A 19837-nucleotide genomic window follows, 5' to 3' on the forward strand; every position below is an offset into this window, starting at 1 on the left:
GTCTTCCATTTTGCTAATTCTTGCTCCTTTCTTTGAAACTCTGTCTTCCTTCCCTCTTTCTCCCCTCTCTTTACCACTCTGCTTCATTGGTAGACTTTATCTTAGCTTACTATTCACCTGGGTGCACTGCCTTGCTGAGCTCTGCAGGTGAACACTGGCTCATTTGATCTTATTGGCAGGATATAATGCTTTCCTTTGCAGTGGGGGGAAAGGAGTAGATAAATAAATTCCAATTTCAATGACTGACAAATGAAGTCTAAAGTATTTACATATACCTTCCTTTTCACACATACATAGTTTTGCCCTCATATTTTGCTCTAGAGAACTACCCTCAGTCCCTCTCATAGACTTTACCTTACCAAAGCCCCTTCAGTCCATCCAGTACAAGAAGAATCAAGCAGTTTGTGTTAAATACATATATTCAAGCCAGGGTATTAACTTCAAAATAAGACATTTGCTAGGAATAATGACTGTTGTAGTTAATGAACTGTAATGTGGTTTGGTCTGTCAACTCCTCCCAGCTGGTTGATATTCCCTTAGGAAATGCCCTGTGCCTCAATCATTATTGACTAATTACTCCAGCTTTCCTGCATGCTTCTGTGTTTCTATAACATCTCACCTCCAACAGCTGTGTTTGGTTATCCACTAACCAAATGCTGTTGCCTAATTTCAGATCCTTCCAGACTAATATTGATTGATACTCTACTTTCACATAACTACCAAAAAAAATGTTTTAAAGAAATAAGAATATACTATAAAGGGCAACTTCTGCACAATGCAAGTTTTCTTTCTGAGATAACTATGAGTCCTGAGATACTCAGAAAGTTAACTAATCTTTTTTGAGCTTCATCTCATAATCTCTAAAATGAGGATAATACAGGCCCCTGAGTGGCTCAGTCTGTTGAGCATCCTTCTCTTGATTTCAGCTCAGGTCATGATCCCAGAGTCGTGGGATGGAGCCCCATGTTGGGTTCCACACTGGAGCCTGCCTAAGATTCTCTCTCTCTCCCTCTTTCTCTGCCCCTCCCCCCCCTCTAATAAAAAATAAAATAAAATTAGGATAATAATAGCAGCTGCTATCACAGGGATCTTGTAAGAATTAAAAGGCAATGCAGAGAAAGCATATAGGACAGTGCATGATAGATAACAAATATAAATAAATAAACTGGTATTTATTATGTTCTTTGCTACAAAAGCAGAGGGCACATAGCATGGGTATAGAAAATCTTGCACTACAGCCATGCTCACCTTAATCCTAATGTTTTGGGCACTTTCCCCTAAAACAAATCCTAAACAGATATGCACAATGCTGATGGCTTCTTAGTTCTAAGGAGGAATATAAGGAAAGAAGGGGTGAGAAACAGGACAGATTTCTTTTCTCACACAATCAGTTTCTGAACATAAAGGTGCTTAGCCAGCTGTATGTCTTATGTCCTCTATTACAATAATGATACCAGAAATGATGACTAAGTCCATCTGAGTATGGACTTTAAAAACCTGCTCCTATGTGTTACCCCATATTATTTTCCAAAAAGCATTGAGAAATAAGTAGGTAAGATATTATTGCCCCACTTAACTGAAAAAGGAATGAGAAACCAAGACTTGACCTACCTAAGCTCAGAATGCATGATTAATCTGAGGACATTAATCATAGGACAGCACTGTCCTATGATCTCATGCTCATTTCCATTCCATTGTGTCCACAAGCCACCCGGCAGAGCTTCCCAAACAAGCATGCCAATGGGAACTCTCTGAAACCCCAGCCCCATGTGCATGATAAAAATGCATTGAGAGTGAAGAAAGAAAATAGAGTGAGGATTACGAAATTGTATACTTCCACCAAATTATTGCCACTTCCTTTCCGTCAGTAGCCCTCAAACATGGCCACTGAAAGTGGTGAGTGATCGGAATGAAAAATCATCAGGTAAAGGTTCTGATATGCTTTCAGACACATATTTGTGCACTCAGACTAGAGAATTAAAACTGCCTGGTGATGAGGTTGAGGTCACAAGTCCAGTGGGAAGGGTGATAGCATGCAACACGGCTGGCTGGGAGTCTCTGTGCCGGCTCAAGACAGAGCTTTCTACCAGACGGGTACCACCAAGGTGGCCACGGCCCCGTGGTAATGCAGCCTTGGGAACAGCAGTGCCCTTCAGAGTAGAAGAACTGTCATCTCTGCAGACCCTTCCTGAGTCCCACTCCTATCCGTCTCTCATGCCAACAACTTGACCTCCCTGAAATCTGGGAGAAGAAATAATAGCCTATGAACTGAAAACACTCAAACATGCCTCATCTAATGTGCTCTGTCACGTGAACCATTAAAAGTCAATGGCCTGAGCATTTTTTTAATTTTCAACATCTTACTACACCCTTTAATAGGGTTCTTTTGTGAATAAAAATGATTCAGTGCTTTTAAGTACAAGATCCTTGCTGCTTATAAATGCCAGCTGGAATCTCACAAGTGTAGTAAGTTATAAATGTGAAAGTAATAGACTTTTGATGTATATGTTCTTTTAAATCATAGGAACAAAAATATACAGCTCTTAGTTGTTATATATAAAATCACGATCATTTACCCTTAGGCTATCATTTCAATATTTTTAAACCAATGCATTAAAGAAAAACATATTATGAAATTTTTATGTGTTAATAACTTAAAATAGTGGCATTATTAATGTCACTGAACTGTTTGAATATAGCCTTTCATTTAGATATTTACTCTATATCTAAGTATCAGGTAGGGTCACAAAAGAATTACTTAACAGCAAGAGCCTTGATTCCCATTTTAATTTTTATGTGGAACTCCTGATGACTGGAAAGAAATTGCAGTTGAAAAGGGAAAATGCAGTTTGATCCCAAAAATGGCAGAACAATTGTGCAGCATGAAATCTCAAACAGTAAAAAGCATATAATTCACTACTGTACATATTTGGAAAATCATGATCTAACATTTGCTTTAGAAAGGAAAAAGACCTTGGGAAGATGTGCCGTCAGGAAGATTTTTGTATTGCTTATCAAAATGATTTCCTAGTTAGCCTTGCCATGCTAAACATGCCCTTCACTGAGAAATACCAGCCCAGGAACAAACTCATTTCCGATAAAGCTGATGCAGCTGTTTGATGCACAGAGGCGCTCATAAGGATTCCAGAAGCAGGAGTAGTGTTTATTCAGTATGCTGGCAGAAAAGGATCTTTCATTTAGATGCTCAGACCACATAATGAGATTTACCAAAAAGCAACGGTGGCACCAGAAGCTGTCAAGATAAAAACAAAGGGATGGGGATTTCATTTTATATCAAGGCAAGCCATCATCTCCCTGCCTTGGGCCCATAAACACAGAGTAGTCAAGCCCAGGAGCATGAAAATTTTGATGGGTCAGTCTTGTGGCCCATAGAACTCACCCTTTGCATACCGATATGATAATAACATACCAATAAATGATGTGACAATCCTGTTTATTTCTCTATCATTAAGAGGAAAAGATTTTGTACTCACCCCTCCAACAGTGGTTATTCAACTGAGAAAGGCGGCTTTGGGCGGGGGTGGGGAAGGGGTGGTTAGTCAAAGCATAGGCCCAGGAATGATGTCAGGGGAATATGTGGTCTGATCCACACACTGCAGTCATAAAAATAAGCCATGGTTGTTCTGGATTTGGGCCCGATTCAATTGAATTGAACGTCTTCCTGCGATGACCACATCAACCATCTCTCGAGGGGGTGAAAGTTAGTATCTGTAACCTAATTTTGCTTTTGAATCAATGGCTTCCAGTTCCCCAGATAATGTTGTATGCTGCACAGAATTCATTTTCAGGGCTTAGACGAAGAAATGAATGTCTCTCAAAGGAGTGAATCTTTTTTCTCTGTGGCAGTGGGCTACGAACTGACAGGAGGTCGCAAGAGTTGCCTTTCCTGGCCCGGATGAAGAACTGTGAGAAACAAATGTCCATTGTGGGCCCACCTCTGTGAACCCAGCCCTGCTTATTCCCAATCCATGCCAGGAAATCTTTGAAACAAAGAGGGTTTCTCCATGGAAGACTACGTCCTGACTGGCAGAAAGCATGCTGGCAAAGTCAAAGGGCAGAAGTTCCATGTTACCTGCTCTCAAAGGGAGTTACTTATCATTTATGAGAGGTGCCAATCAACTCCCTACCCAGCAACGTAAGAAGTGAGCCAGAACTGCAAAAATGTATAAAAGACACAAAGCATATTGTTTGGAGGACATTCAAAGGCATTAACCTTTATAGAAAGAACAAGAAGAAAAAAAAAGAAGAAGAAGAAGAAGAAGGAATGGGAAGAAAAGCTTCCGTCACTGTAAAGGCCTGGAAATGACTATAGAAATTTACTCTGGAAAATCAGTCACTTTGAAAAAAAGAGTCCTTTCTCAAATCAGTCTAAATACCATCTCTCTGGGACCAATTTTTACTTCATTTTTACCATAACTGAGACCATGACTTTGATTCTGACTGTGAACATTTTGCTTAAAATCTAATGCAGAGGATGTGAAGGGGCACGGCAGTATAGGATGGGACACTAAGGCTTAAAGCCTTGAACAAAAGCTCTAGGCCCACGCAGGGGGAGAAAGTCCTAATTGGCCAATTATTTGAGGAATCCTTCAAAGTAATAAGAAGGAAGAGAGGAAGGATGGAAAAGCAAGAGAGAGAGGGCAACTCAAAAAAGCAATATCCTCAAATCTATAAATACTAGAGGAAGTAAGAACAAAATCAAAAGGAAAAGTAATTTTAATTCAAAAACTTTATACCAAAGAGCTGGGTTCAACAATTCCCTTCATTCAGCTTAGTCATCCATGGGCTTTCTTTCCTGGAGCTCCTCAGAGATTGAAGCCATAAAACCTTAGGGCATCCTAGGGTATAGTAAGGAGTGGAGTCACTTTTCTCCTCCACGTCTAGAATTCCAGTTAGATACCATTGGGTGGGGAACCAAGAAAATAGGAACTCAAGTAATTTTCTTTTCTTGTGGTTCAAATGAGGAACTCAATCTAAAGCAATAATTTTCTGTAACAGTCTTCTTAAAACATTCAAACTCTCTCTCCCCTCTCTCTGCCTGCCTCCCTCTCCTCCATTACAATGAATCTCAACCTAAATACACCACACTTTGTCTCAACCCCCTATCCTCTCTATCCCTACTTCTCTGCCCCTTTAAGGTTCTATCTTCCCAGAAGCCTTTCCTGACCTCTCCCAAGCTGTTTTTGCTGTGTTCCTTCATCTCCCAAAGTACGTGCTGCTTACTTCTATTTTTAACTCTCATCATTGCATCGTAATCCACTGTGGATTGTCCCTCCGCCCCCTTATTTCACTCCGGGAAGAGTATCTGAGTTTTTTAAATTCCCAAGACCTGGCTTCAATTCTAAAATAAGAGATCCTTTCTAAATGTATATGGTTTGATTTAAAAAATTTTATAATACCAGCCTAAAAATATGTTGAGAAGCAGAAGCCACAATCTTTTGTGATATTTAATGATCTTTATTATCTGTCAGAATGGCTGTTAAGTAAAATAAATATTTTTTAAAAAGAACAGCTGCCATGCCCCATTCTACAGAACCTCAGGATTGACTATATGAATTTATGGTCAAAAGCATACACAAAAATAAAAATTCAAAATAGATTAAAGACCTAAATGTAAAACCTAAAGCCATGAAACTCCTATATATGGGCAGTTATCTCTTGGACATCAGCCTTAGCAACATTTTTCTGGATAGGTCTCCTCAGGCAAGGGAAACAAAAGCAAAAATAAATAATCAGGACTACATCAAACTAAAAAGCTTTTTTGCACAGCAAAGGAAACCATCAACAAAGTGAAAAGGCAATGTAAATGGGAGAAGACATTTGAAAATTATGTGTCAAATACAAAGTTAATATCCAAAATATGTAAACTCATACAACTCAACACTCCCCCCAAAAAACAAACAATCCAATTAAAAAATGGGTGGAGGACCTGAACAGACATTTTTCCAAAGAAGACATACAGATGGCCAACCGACACATGAAAAGATGCTCAATGCCACTCATCATCAGGGAAGTGCAAATCCAAACCACAATGAGATATCACCTTACACCTGTCAGAATGGCTAGAATCAAAAAGACAAGAAATAACAACTGTTAGCGAGGATGTGGAGAAAGGATAACCCTCATGCACTGTTGGTGGAAATGTAAATTGGTACAGCCACTATGGAAAGCATCATAGAGATTCCTCAAAAAATTAAAAATAGAAATACCAATAATTCCACTTCTGGGTATTTAACAAAAAGAAAGAAAGACAAAACAAAAACAAAAAAAAACACTAATTCAAAAAGATATATGCACCCCTGTTTATTGCAGCACGATTTATAAATAGCCAAGATAGGGAAGCAACCTAAATGTCCATTGATAGATGAATAGGTAGAGAAGATGTGATACACACACACATATACACACATGCAATGGAATATTGCTGAGCCATAAAAAATGAAACCCTATCTGTGACAACATGGATGGACCCAGAGAGTAATACACTAAGTGAAATAAATCAGAGAGAGAGAGACAAATGCCATATAATTTCAATTATATGGGGAACCTAAAAAACAAAATAAACAAATAACAAACAACAACAGCAACAAGATAAACGGAAACAAATTCAGAGAACTAATTGGTGGATGCCAAAGGGGAGGGAAGTGCAGGGATGCGCAAAATAGGTGAAGGGGATTAAGAGGTACAAACTTCCAGTTATAAAATAAATAAGCTACAGAGAGGAAAAGTACAACATAGGGAATATAGCCCTTAATATTGTAGTAACTTTGTATGGTGACAGACGGGAAGTACATTTATCATGGAAAGTATTGTATCATGTATATAATTATTAAATCACTATGTAGTACACCTGAAACCAATATGACATTGTATTTCAACTATACTTCTATTAAAAATAGAATTATGGTCACCTTCTACATATATTTGTTCAGTAAATATTGAATGAATGAATGACCAAGCAAATGAATGAATGAATGAATGAATGAACGGCATATATAGGAGGAGAGGTAAAAAATAGCAGATTGGATTCTAGGTATTTCAAATCCTTTCTAGAAAAAATTTGAGAATATAAACATCTTTGTTTCATATTTCTACAGTTTTATTGCATTGTAATTTTCAATTACAGATTTGCACTTTATAATTTTTATAAGCATTTCTGTCTAAGACTTTAGGCCTCTTAATATCTTGGACCATGTCATAGATTATTTAATATCCCTAGAATTCTAAGCAAAATGATCATCACAGAACAGGTGCTTGATAAATTGTTACATTAATAGCAGCATTAAATGAAGTGAATATAAATTCTCTCTTAGAAATGATACATTGAATAGCTTCCACATCAAGAGTATTTTACATCAACTATATCTTCAAAAATAGTTGCTGTTTTGCTCATCACAACTCCTAACACATCTAGAAAATATGATCAGTTAATTAAAATGTGGAATTTTTCAGTTAGGTTTCTCATGCATTGCACTTTTAAGAACTCTTCAGTTATTTTTTTTTTAAATAAAAGAGAAAACTCGACAGGAAAAAAATAATGAGGAAGGCAAAATGGTGTTTTAGGGGGCAATGCTTCAAATACTGGGTTAAAGAATTTTGTCTTAATTTCAAAGGAAGTGGGGTAGCTTTTCTCAAAGGCTTTTCAACGAGTTTTGCATAAAATATGTTCTTACATTTGAGAGAATCAGAAGAGTTCATAAGACACCAACATTTCACTTAAAATCCATAAGGACATTAGTTGGTTCTACAGAAATCATGGCACAGCTTAGTCGTTGGGAACACAGGTGTAGAATCAGGCCAACTGAGCTCAGGTCCCAGAAAATCCACTTACTGGCTAGATGAGAGAAGTCACTAAATCGTTCAGTGTCTCTGTAGTTTCCCCAACTCTAGGATGGAAATAATAATAAAACCTGTCTCATGAGATTGTTGGAAGAATTAACCTAGATAATACACGTAAACACTTAGCAGTGACTAGCGCATAATAAATATATGTAAATGTTAGTAATTAATATCACCATAGGGACGTGATATCTGAGAACTATTTTTATATAAAGTAGAAGATTAAAATCAGAGGAAATGAAGATTTTGTCGTAGGAGGTTCACTGTTAACTTTTCCCCCAAATGTTCATTTCTCACTTCCTGTCCCCTGAAAGTCTGTCTTTTCCATGAGCCAGGAAAACTTGAGGAAATAAAACTTGGAATGGAAGGTTGTACTTGATGAAATTCCCTATACAAATTACTTACAAGCATTCAGAAAGAGAAAAATGATGGAAAGACAAAAAGAAAACAAAACAAAAATCAAAATGGAAGAGCTGCCCAGAGGACAGAAAGGTTCTGCGTATGAAAGAAATCCATCAAAGTCCCCTGAACTCCCTTCCCCTGAACCCTCCCCGCGTGTGCTCTCAGGGCCGGCATCCATGCGAAGAGCATCCATCTGGAAGTGTGTACTTCACAACCCGGCACCGAGACCAGATGGCCCAGCGTGGAGACTTCATTTCTGAGTGCAAATGATTTCGTAAATCAGAGGATGAAACCTTCTGAGTAAGCACGGCTTCCTAACACGATTACACAGACCCAGTCTCTGACCCACCCACAGGTCCAAAAAGTCTCCAGAAAGCCACTGCTTCACTGCACCCACTGCACGTATGGTCTCCTTCTCAGAGCAAACTAGAGGACGTTAGAGATGACAGCTCCAGATTAAGAAGTAGTAGCCAGGGAGAGAGGAGCACACATAGAAATGGTGATGGCATAGTATCTGACTCCACACTGCAAAGCCCTGGGTAAAGGAATTATTCACTAAGAAAACATTTACTGAGAGTTCACTCATATGGCACACAGGCTATCCCAGGTAGTGTGCAGAGGCAAACAGGAAACCTCTGTTGTCACCGCACCTCCATTCCAGATGCAGGAAGAAACAATCCCAAGCCCCATAAGTAAATAGAGAATATAATATCACATGGGGAGGTTTCTGAAGATTATGAGAAAATGCAAAATAGTATAAACACTTGGGAAAAGAGTCTGATGATTTCTTACAAAGCTAAAGATACTCTTATACAATCAAGCACTTGTGTTCCTTGACATTTACCCAAAGGAGTTCGAACTTTAGGTCTGCACAAAAACCGGCACACGGTTTTAGCATAGATACTCATAATTGCCAAACTTTTAAAGCAATCGAGATGCCCTTTAGTAGGTGAATGGATACATAAACTGTGGTACATCCAGAGAGTGGAATATTATTCAGCACCAAAAAGAAATGAGTTATCAAGCCATGAATAGACATGGAGGGACCTTAAATGCATATTACTAAGTGAAAGACGACAATTTGAAAAGGCTACATACTGTATGATTCCAACTATATGACAGTCTAGAAAAGGCAAAGCTATGAAAATTGGAAAAAAAAAATCAGTGGTTGCCAGGGATTGGAGAGGAAGGAGGAATGCATAGATGGAACACAGAGAACTTTTAGAGCAGTGAAAATACTCCGTATGCTACTCTAATGATGGACAGATACCTCATTATACATTGGCCCAAACCAATAGGAAGTACAACACCAAGAGTGACTCCTAATGTGAACTACAGATTTGGGGTGATTATAATGATTCAGGGTAGGTTCATCAGTCGTAACATATGTAGCACTCTGGTGGGGGATATTGAAAATGAGGGAGGTGATGCATATGTGGGGGCAGGGGGTATATGGGAAATCTCTGTACCTTCAAAACTAAAAGTTTTGCTGTGAATATAAAACCGCTGTAAAAAAAAAAAAGAATCTGTCTTTAAAAAAAGATAAGGGGGGGATGTAAATGTGGGAATCACGAGCTCATCCTCAGTAGTCAATGTTTAGAACTGAGACCACCTGGTGGGCTAACAAAAATACAGCAAAGAAAGAATTCCAGGAAAGAAGAGAAGAAGTCAGAAAAGTGTGCATGTCAAAGATGAGCAAGACATTTTCAAGAAGGGCAGATCTTATATTCTTTGAGCCAAGATGCCTGACGAGGCACATAGCAGCCCCAAATCCATGTTTTACTAGATAAGTTAATTTACTAATTTCACAAACCAAATACAAATCATAAATTTCCTCAAGATTCCCCTGCCCACCAAACACTTAAAAGTTTTCAATACAGTTTTAATTAATGGTAGCGGGAACACACTTTGGGCATCCCAAATCTATAGACCCACCTCCCCATAAAAGTGCAAACGTTTAGCTTTCCAAAAGTTTTGAGATCCAAGTAAGGGCACCTGCTACCTACTTTAATAGTGTGCTCACTATATTCTACACCTTGGGTTTTCTTAAATAATTGTAATAATCAAACTAAATGATTTTTTACTATATACCATGCACTCTGGTATGTACTTTATAAGGATTTTTTAGTTAATCTCTCCCCCAAACACAAGTTTGATATTACTTTTATCCACCTTTTTGCATATAAGACTATTGAAATACAGAAAGAATAGGTAATTTATGCAAGGTCAAAAAGCTAGTAAGAAATGTAGCTGCCATTCCAACCCAGGGAATCGAGTTCCAGAAATACTACTAAAAGCACTATTTATTTTTTTTTAACATTTATTTATTTTTGAGACAGAGAGAGACAGAGCATGAACAGAGGAGGGGCAGAGAGATAGGGAGACACAGAATCGGAAACAGGCTCCAGGCTCTGAGCCATCAGCCCAGAGCCCGACGCGGGGCTCGAACTCATGGACCTAGAGATCGTGACCTGAGCTGAGTCAGACGCTTAACCGACTGGGCCACCCAGGCGCCCCTAAAAGCACTATTTAAAAACGTTAGTCACAAAGACATCTGAGGGAACCCAGTGCCTAAAAAATAAATAAAAGTATAGTTCAATATATCAACTCTTCAAAAAGCTTTGCCCCTGACTATAACGGATGTGCGTCAGTAGGTAGAATACCGTGAGTGTGTTTAATAACTAGCTATAAATCCTCTCTACACCCTGGACTAAAATGATACTGTGTAGACATTAGAAACTTGCTTACCTAAGAAAGAAAATGTCTTAATTTATACAGCTGTTTTTAAAAAATTAAAGGGAACAGCAGCAGATTCAAAGACAACATTATTACTTGAGGTGCCGTTGGCAGGCAGGTAAACACTGACACCAGAGCTAAGTCAAAGCAGGTCAAGTGCTCCCAGGGCTGGCCTTCTGCCTCCATTATTGGAGCCGTCAGTAAGCCCAGCACACACCTGGTGAAGGAACACTGTGTCACTAACAGTCAGGTATAAATCCAAGAAGAAAGAAACAGGGCATACGCACTGCACAAACTCTGGTTGCCCCGAAGCTTCTAAAGTAAATGTCTGTAACTGGGAACTGAACAAGCTTATTCAGAAAACCAGATCGATGGGAGATAAACTGTAAAGTCGTTTTCTGTATCTTGACCGGCTGTGACAGGAGAAACCAGCACAGGCAATGTTCTCTTAACAACAGAACCGACCTGCCCCAGGGACACATCTCAGGGAAATGTTCCATTTGAACCGCTATGTTCCGTCCTATTTAAAATATGTTTCCAGCATTGCCTTTATGTGTTTTCTCATGGAAATAATAAAACCTAGGGGAACCGTGTGGGCAAAGGCTACCTGTAACCACTAAGCCTGCCTCCCTTCCGCTGTTAAATATAATAAGATTTAGCACTTCATAGTAGGCAATGCGCTTTCACATACATTAGGATGGTTAATCCTCCCAATGACCTCGTGGATTATTTCTAGTCCCTCTTTATAGCAAAAGGCACCGAGTGCCTCATGGAACTTTGGACCAGAACTCAGCTCAGAGCTTCCACTCGCCAAAGAGAAAACCCTCTACCTTATGGTTACCCCTGGTCGCGTCAAATACAAATGATCACAGTTTAAAAATTAGAACCAGATTTTTGTCACCATAAGAAAATCAGCTGATGAAATCGTTCCCCTGTCCACAAAATGAGGCCATATGGAAGCCTCAGAGAAGCAACTTAGGAAGGTAAGAGAAAAGAAAGATCGGAGATAAAACGAGACAAACCTACAAGGCACAGGGCAGAGAAAGAGACAAATTGGGACCTAAGAACAACAGGAACAAACCTTCTCAACATGAGTTTGATTTGGCATGGGGCCTCTGACCCTTTCAGATTCAATCTCTTAAGGTTCTCTTCGTATTTTTCCATTTTACTGCCTGCTCACTACTCGCCATCTGAGTGAGTCCCTGGGGCTTGATTTTTGTGATTTACCTAAAACTGGCCATGAAAGGTGTTTATGTGCCGTGTCGTTTGGAATATAAGGAAGAGTTGATTATTAGAATTACCAGCAAAGAGAGTCCTGATTGCTAGAGCAGTAAACCGAGGAGTCCCTGTAGAGAGGTGCCATTTGCAACCACCCAGGCCAGCAGAGCACGATTTGAGGAGGGAGGGGATCGCCGTGAACCTCTTGAGAAAAATAGCCGTGGCTTTGAATTGTCAGCGAAAACTCAGGAGTGATTTTACTGCAATAAAACAACTCAGAATTGGAATAAACCTGCACAAGTTCAAAGTTGTATCCGTGAAATAGAATCAGATCATATTGCATTTATTTTCCCAGAGAGAGTGCTAATGAATACACACCTGGACTTTCATGGTTTACAATTCTATCAGGACTTTGAAAATGGTAGCAGAACGTCTACTGAATCTCAGAGGAACGTCTGAGGTGAGGCAGACAGAGGGGGCTGCGATGATTAACTCTTTAGTAAGTGTGGAATTCTGCCTGAGGTCCTGCTGAGTGTTAAACAATAAATTCACATTCATTGGAAATTGTGGCAAAGTTAGCACTGGGTGGATGAAATTGGGAAACATTTTTTTTTGAGGTTTTAAGAAGCTTCTATTTTTTTTTTCTTTTTAATTCCAGCATAATTAACATACAGTATGGTATTAGTTTCAGGTGTAGAATATAGTGATTCAACAATCTAGGGACTTTTTCAAAAGGGATATGTATGTCTGAATATTATCATCAATTAGAGGGTAAATGCTGATATCGATAAGATTTTAATTTTTTTAAAAAAAAATCACAATCGATATTTGAATTGGCATTTCTATTGTTTCCAGAAAAAAATTATCTTATTTGAGAACAACCTGTGGCAACGGAAAGAATACTCATAAACATATAACAGTTCTTTCCTGAAAATGCAAGCTTCCTAATATTTTTGAATTTTTTTCATCAGAAAATAACTAACTACTAGAGAAATGAAGCAGTCAGGACTCCCTTGTTTAATCATCCATAGGTTCAGCTCCAAAACTTAGTCTGAATCCAGACTAAGTTATTTCTGCCTTTCCCCAATGACCTCCTAAAACCTTGACCTTGGCACCCATCTAGGAAAAGGGCCAGTGGAATAATGTATACACATGGCTTGGTGCTTAAAAAATGTGTTGACCAGTAGGTCAAATTGTCTTTTTTTTTAAGCACAAGAAAATAAATTATTATATATAACTAGAGGCTTTTGGATTTAGGTTGAAACATTGCTCAGTCATTGAGATAGTTTTTTAATCCCATATCTGCCTGTCAGCATGACATTCTCATCTACGATCTGATTACAGATGTTTGGAGAAACCGAACTACATTATGGTTCTTTTTGCCCTTATTGTTTTTTTGTCCCCTAATAATATTAAACTAGCTTTCTAATTTATCATGATGATTATTGACATCAACATGATTTTTAATGGTCTCAAAGCTTCAAGTGTGTAAGGATCATAATGCATGTATTTTTTAAGCATTTATTGAGCCCTGTCCCCTGTGCAGAAGACCCACTCAAAAAAAATACTAGTTGCACAGCGGATCAGAGCATGCAAAGCCCTTCCATTATCTTCTTTGACCCTTGTGGCAACCCCGAAAGCTAGGTAGGGCAGTACTGTCAGTGACATTTTTCAGGGTAGGAAAGTAAAAAGAGATTCGTGACTTGTCCAACGTCAGAGAGCCTATAAATAACAGAATGAGGATCCAAATCTGAGTCATCAATGTCTTGTCCCTTTTGTCTCCAGAAGTTTCGTTGTTAAATAAATTTTTAGGATTCCAAGTGATTGAGCCCTAAGAATTCTAGGAATTCAAGGTTTTAGTGCTTTCATGTCAAAAATGTTTTGATTATATATTTTAGAGCAATGTTCTCACTTATCGATGGTTTGCTTAGTACTTCGTAGGCCTTTAGTGCAGCTGTTTGACAACATTGCTTTATTACTTTCCCTGAGCTGTCAAACACCCTGCAAACATATTCCTTGCCATGTACACGCATGAATGGTTGAATAGATTCTGCTTACCAAAGAAGCCAAATAATGAAATGTGACATACAAAGAAGGTCGAAGATAACCAAGCCAAATTATACTGTATTGTCTGCAGACTGTTGATTCTGTTCATTTTAACAGTTTTCCAACATAAATGTACAATGTAAAGGTCATGATGAACAGGAGTTAGACTCAGCAACCTCTGCTCACTTTACAAACTGGTCTTCTTGCATTGCTTCAAATGATAGCTACAGGAAAACTGTCAGTCTAGGGGTGGAGTTAGCCTCCAAAGGAAGGACAAGGAGGAGAATGGTACAAAGGACTGTGTGAAGGTGGGGAGGATACTCTCCAAGTTTTCTGGTTTTCTGGTTTTCTCTTAGTGCCCTAGAACTCAAAAGCGATGGTTTTTGGCTCACCCCCAGGTACACAGTAAGCACTTTCATCTTTGTATGAGCCTCTCAAAGCCTCAAGAAAAGTAGAGTTCCTTCAGTGGGCTTTGGTTTTAGATTTCTAAGTTTAGTGATTGTTATAAGTTTAAGAACTATGTTTTCGAACATTATGTTGTAAGACTCCTATTAAAAATTATGATCAACCATCCCAGGCAATAATTTCCATATTCTAGGAGAAACATTTTTATATTAAGGTATGTATCAATTATTTGGAACTTCTCTCATTTTCCCTTCCCATCCTCCAATTAGTAGAGTTTGACTACATCAGAGATATGACATTTCCAAAAGCTTTAAATACATTTTGCAGGCAAGTGCTTACCACAATACCACTTTTTTTTATGTTTTTTGTTTTTTAATCCCTTGACTTACGCTTAGAAGAGGCTAATGTATTGAAACAGCAAGTCAGTTCCTGGATCCACTAAAAATAAAATTAACATGATGCTTTATAAGACAATGATTCATTAAAATGTCCTGCCATGAAGACAAACTCAAGAGTCTCTGTATTAAAAAAAAATTCCCAAATTATGTAAAATGCCTACAATACCCCAAAGCATGCTGAGTTTAGTTTTCTCCTCCAAGGCTCAGAAGGTGAGTGGTGATATTTTCTGGCAACTCGGGCATCTGGGCAGAGAGCAGATTACCAACCAGAAGAGTCGTTGCCCCATCACCACACACGCATGGGCTTGATGGCATGAAGCCAGCAAGCAAACTGGGAGGACTGGCTGGCAGCAGAATATACTTGAAGTCACCTCCTTCAGAACTTACATAATAGTTCACCTGCACTCTGTTATGGCCACTTGGCATTCTACCTCCTATTAAAGTGGTTTATAAACACATTTGAGGTCTCCTACTGGATTGGAAAAGCCTTGAAGACTGGACTTATGACTGGCTCATATCTGTGTCCACACCACCAAGCCCAATGTCTTGCCCCCAGTTTAGGATAAGTAAGTATTTGCTGGACAACTGAAACCTCCCATAAAAAGCTTGGATTTTCTCTTCTGGGGCCTGTCCTGGGTGCTCACTTTTGTCAGTGGGGAGTGGGAAGAATGAAGATTCCTTGTAGTATTACACCATTTGCAATAACCCTTATGAATGAAAGATGTAATAAAGGTAAGCTGTGTCTATGTTTGTCCACTCTCGACTTTCCCCTTTCCCTTAGAAGAAGAGAATGAGGACAAGAAGGTTTCTCCTCCTCAAGGTCTAGGTTACTGCCTGACATCAAGAAAGTCAAGAGTCCCCAGTGAACAAAAGAGGATGTGTATACACTTCCCAGAAGACTTAAATGATTAACAGACAGTGATTTAGGCAATATTAAGAGCTTCTTCATTTTCATTTTCATTACATTTTCAATGTAGAGCTTCTTTCATTTCTATTATGAATCTACTAGAAATAGAGTTTCAGATTTTATCATTTTGTTCCCTCACAATCATAGACACAAAGGGCGAAATTTTCGTCTTTAATGCATGCTCACAGTTGCTTTTAAATTAATCACGAGCTGTGTTCATGCATTCGGCAACTAAATTTGCTGCCATGGAATATTTCATGACTTGATGCTACATTTATTCATGTCTTAAATATTGCTCAAGAAGTACAAATGATTCCAATACAAAAAAATACATCAAGAAAAGGAAACAAAAAACCTAAATCCATGATCAAGTATTTTAGAAACAAATTTACAAACCAGTCACAGACTAAGCTGATCATGACTTTTGTTTTGCATTCTCCCTGTATTCTAAGTAATGTTTCTCAAATAATCCTGTTAAGAACAAAGGACTTGCAGAGTCTTCTAGCAAAACTCACTTTGTTAGAAATAGCAACCCACTTCTTTCACCATACCCATACTTGACAGATATTGCCTATCAGTCTTTTCTGTTGAAACTTAGACTCCCTCTATTAAACTATTTAAACATTAATTTTGGTGGTTAAGATAAAACCTAATTCCCACCCTTGCTCTAGAGCAGTTCTTAGCCTTCTGAATCAGAAACACATGAAAACGTAAGAAAAAAAAATCTACATACCCAGCAAAATTCACATAAGCAAAAAGCTATTTTTATGCTATTGCTTTAGTCTGGGCACTCCTGACGCTTATCTATTAATATTTATGAAGTCTATCAACTCGTGGGAACAACCTCTGCTCTAGACTATGTATTTTCTATGAAAATTCAGGAAAAAATGGAAAGTGTTCTTCATGAAAATGAGTATTTTATTTTTCATTTTTCTCCTTAAATTCCCTTTCTCTTTCCTTCCCCCCATATGCCTAAACATCTAAGATTTATAGCAGCTTCTTTTTCTCCAAGTGGTGACCAGCCAAAGAATGAGTCAAACTCTCCACAAGTAGGTGGGAGTATCTTAGCATTGATATTCTCTGAGGCACCACCTACAGAGACTCATAGGGGTGGAGAAGACGATGTGGGTGGATAACACAGCAGTCTCAGATGTTAGAATGGTAACTGCCGATGACCAGGCAAATACCTTTCATTGATATCAAAAATCTTATTTTTCACTGTTTCATTAATTGCTATTTAGCCTTCTTTCTTTAAAAATGCAAAGTAAGTGTTACTCTGGATCCAGACTTATCATTTAAAAGTATCACAAATGCTGTGAGAAAATTCAACAGTTTCCACTTTGAGACTTTCATAAGACCTCAAACCATGTCCTTGAGACAGAGGTGCTAATTAATCCACTGGTATTTTATAGAATAACAAGCAAGCTTGGGATCTATAGAAAGCAGATGTAACAGTGTTAGACTATCATAGCCTTATTGGAATGTAAACTCTGCCCAAGTGGCTCAATCAGATGGGAGTGCTTTCCCTCATTACTAGTTTCTTGACCATAGTGCTCTTGTAAAATCCTCTCTATTAAACTTCACATCATGTGATACTAAATTCTTTGTTCATATTAAAACCTTTGACACTGTTGCTCGTGGGGCGTCCTAGAAAACATCTAGCCATGAATCATATACTCTATTTTCCTTTCCTCTTTTACTGGTTTTCTTTCTCCCTCCTTGTTCTCATTCTTCTTTGGAAACTCTCATTCTGTTCTAAGGAGATTATCTCTTTTGGTTCCTATGGTCTTTCACCAAAGCAATACAAATGACAATGCGGCAGGACAAAATCCACTGTAATTACTGAGATTTCCCCCCAACCTCCAGGCAGTCTCTAGTGGTCTCTTCTATCCTCGAAATTGAAATTGCCTCCATTGCCTCACAGGACATCCCTTTGCCATGAAGAAAGAAGGACATTAGAGAATTCAGAGAATATTGAACCCAAAGACATTTTAAAAATTAAATTAGACTCTTGATAGATTTTAAAACAATCCTAGTGGAGACCATAGTCTTCAAAGACAAGGGATATGTAATTTGAAAGGCAAGATTTTATCTTTTTTTTTTTCTTTCTCTCTTTTTTTTTTTTTTTTTTTTTGAGAGAGAGAGTGACAGAGAGAAAAAAAAAAGATTACTGAATTATAAATGTTTGGCTTTGAAAATCTGGGGACAAAAACCTAAGTAAGGCAAAAATCTATATGTAAATAATAGAGTTGAAAACAAAGTAGAAAAACTTAAGAGTAATTCCTCTGTTCAAAATGAGATAAAACTGGGAGGACAGGGCATAAGGACAGGCATATAGACCGTGGAATAGAATAAAGGGTTCAGAAATAAACCCAGACATCTCTGGTCGATTGAGTTAACTCACAGTGAATCAAACACTAAATATAAGAGCTAAAATCACAAAATTCTTAGAAGACAACATAGGGGTAAATCTTATGATGATGGATTTGGGAAAGTATTCTTAGATATGGCACCAAAAGCATAAGCAAACAAAAGAAAAAAGAATTTAACCTCATCAAAACAAAACAAAACAAAAACAAAAACCCTTTGTGCATCAAAGGACATTATCAAGAAAGTGAAGAGGCAACCCACAAATGGGAGAGAACAGTTTCCAGTCATATGTCTGGTAAAGATTTAATATCCAGAATATATTTTTTAAACTGCTAAAACATAACCTCTCTCCAATAAAAGCTGTTAAAAATTGGACAAAGGACTTGAGTCAGCATTTCTCTAAAAAAGACACATGGAAAAGATGTTCAACATCCTTAGTCATTAGGGAAATGCAAATTAAAACCACAAAGAAATGTGACTTCACATCTACTGAAATGGCTACCATAATTTTTTAAAAACTCAAACCAAAACAATAAGTGTCAGGTAGGATGCAGAGATACTGACATTTTCATAAACTGCTGGTAGGAATGTAAAGTGGTGTAGCTACTGTGGAAAACTGGAAGGTCCTCAGAAAGCAACACACAAGACGCAGCAATTTCACTCTTCGGTGTGTCCCCAGAAAACTGAAAACAGGGATTTGAACAAATATTTACACACCAATGTTCATTGTAGCTTTCTTCACAACAGCTAGAAGGTGGAAACAACCAAAATTTCCAGCAACAGATGAACAGATAAACAAAATGTGGTATATAGAAAACAATTGGATAGGGGTGCCTGGGTGGCTCAATCGGTTAAGCATCTGACTTCGGCTCAGGTCATGATCTTATGGTTTGTGAGTTCAAGCCCCGTGTCAGGCTCTGTGCTGTCAGCTCAGAGCCTGGAGCCTGCTTCAGATTCTGTGTCTCCCTCTCTCTCTGCCCCTCCCCTGCTCATGCTCTCTCTCTGTCTCAAAAATAAATAAAAACATTAAAGAAGTTTTTAATGATTACATCAAAGAAAAAAAAAGAAAAGAAAAGAAAACAACAGGATAGTATTCAGGCACAAAAACTAATGAAGTCCTGACACATGCTACAACGTGGATGAACCTTAAAAACATTATGCTAAGTGAAATAAGTCAAAGACACAAAGACAAGTATTATTTGATTCTCTTCACATGAAATATCAAGAATAGTCAAAGGCATAGAGTCAGAAAGTAGATTGGAGATTGCCAGGGACTACAGGAAGAAGGTAATGGGGAGTTCCTACTTGATGGCTACAGAGTTCCTATTAAATCAAAGAAGATTCCTCAGTAAAAAGTGCTTATACTTGATGCAATACTTATACTTGGTGTGATGTTGCACAACTGTTTGAATTAATGCCACTAAATTGTACCCTAAAAATTGTTAAAATGGCAAATTTCATTATATCTCTATCTATCTATCTATCTATCTATCTA

At 38.1% G+C, this 19837-nt stretch overlaps 1 long non-coding RNA gene across 2 annotated transcripts in view; it reads right to left on the reverse strand.

Annotated features, from left to right (window-relative positions):
* Positions 1 to 3142: 3142 nt before the first annotated feature.
* The window catches only part of LOC123609842, a 75795-nt gene continuing 59100 nt past the window's right edge, over positions 3143 to 19837 (reverse strand). For both annotated transcript variants that reach the window (XR_006717990.1, XR_006717989.1), the window contains one exon: positions 3143 to 3253. This is a non-coding gene — a long non-coding RNA (uncharacterized LOC123609842). The remainder of the gene's footprint in view (positions 3254 to 19837) is intronic.

This window comes from Leopardus geoffroyi, chromosome B2, assembly GCF_018350155.1.
Source record: "Leopardus geoffroyi isolate Oge1 chromosome B2, O.geoffroyi_Oge1_pat1.0, whole genome shotgun sequence".
NCBI lineage: Eukaryota > Metazoa > Chordata > Mammalia > Carnivora > Felidae > Leopardus > Leopardus geoffroyi.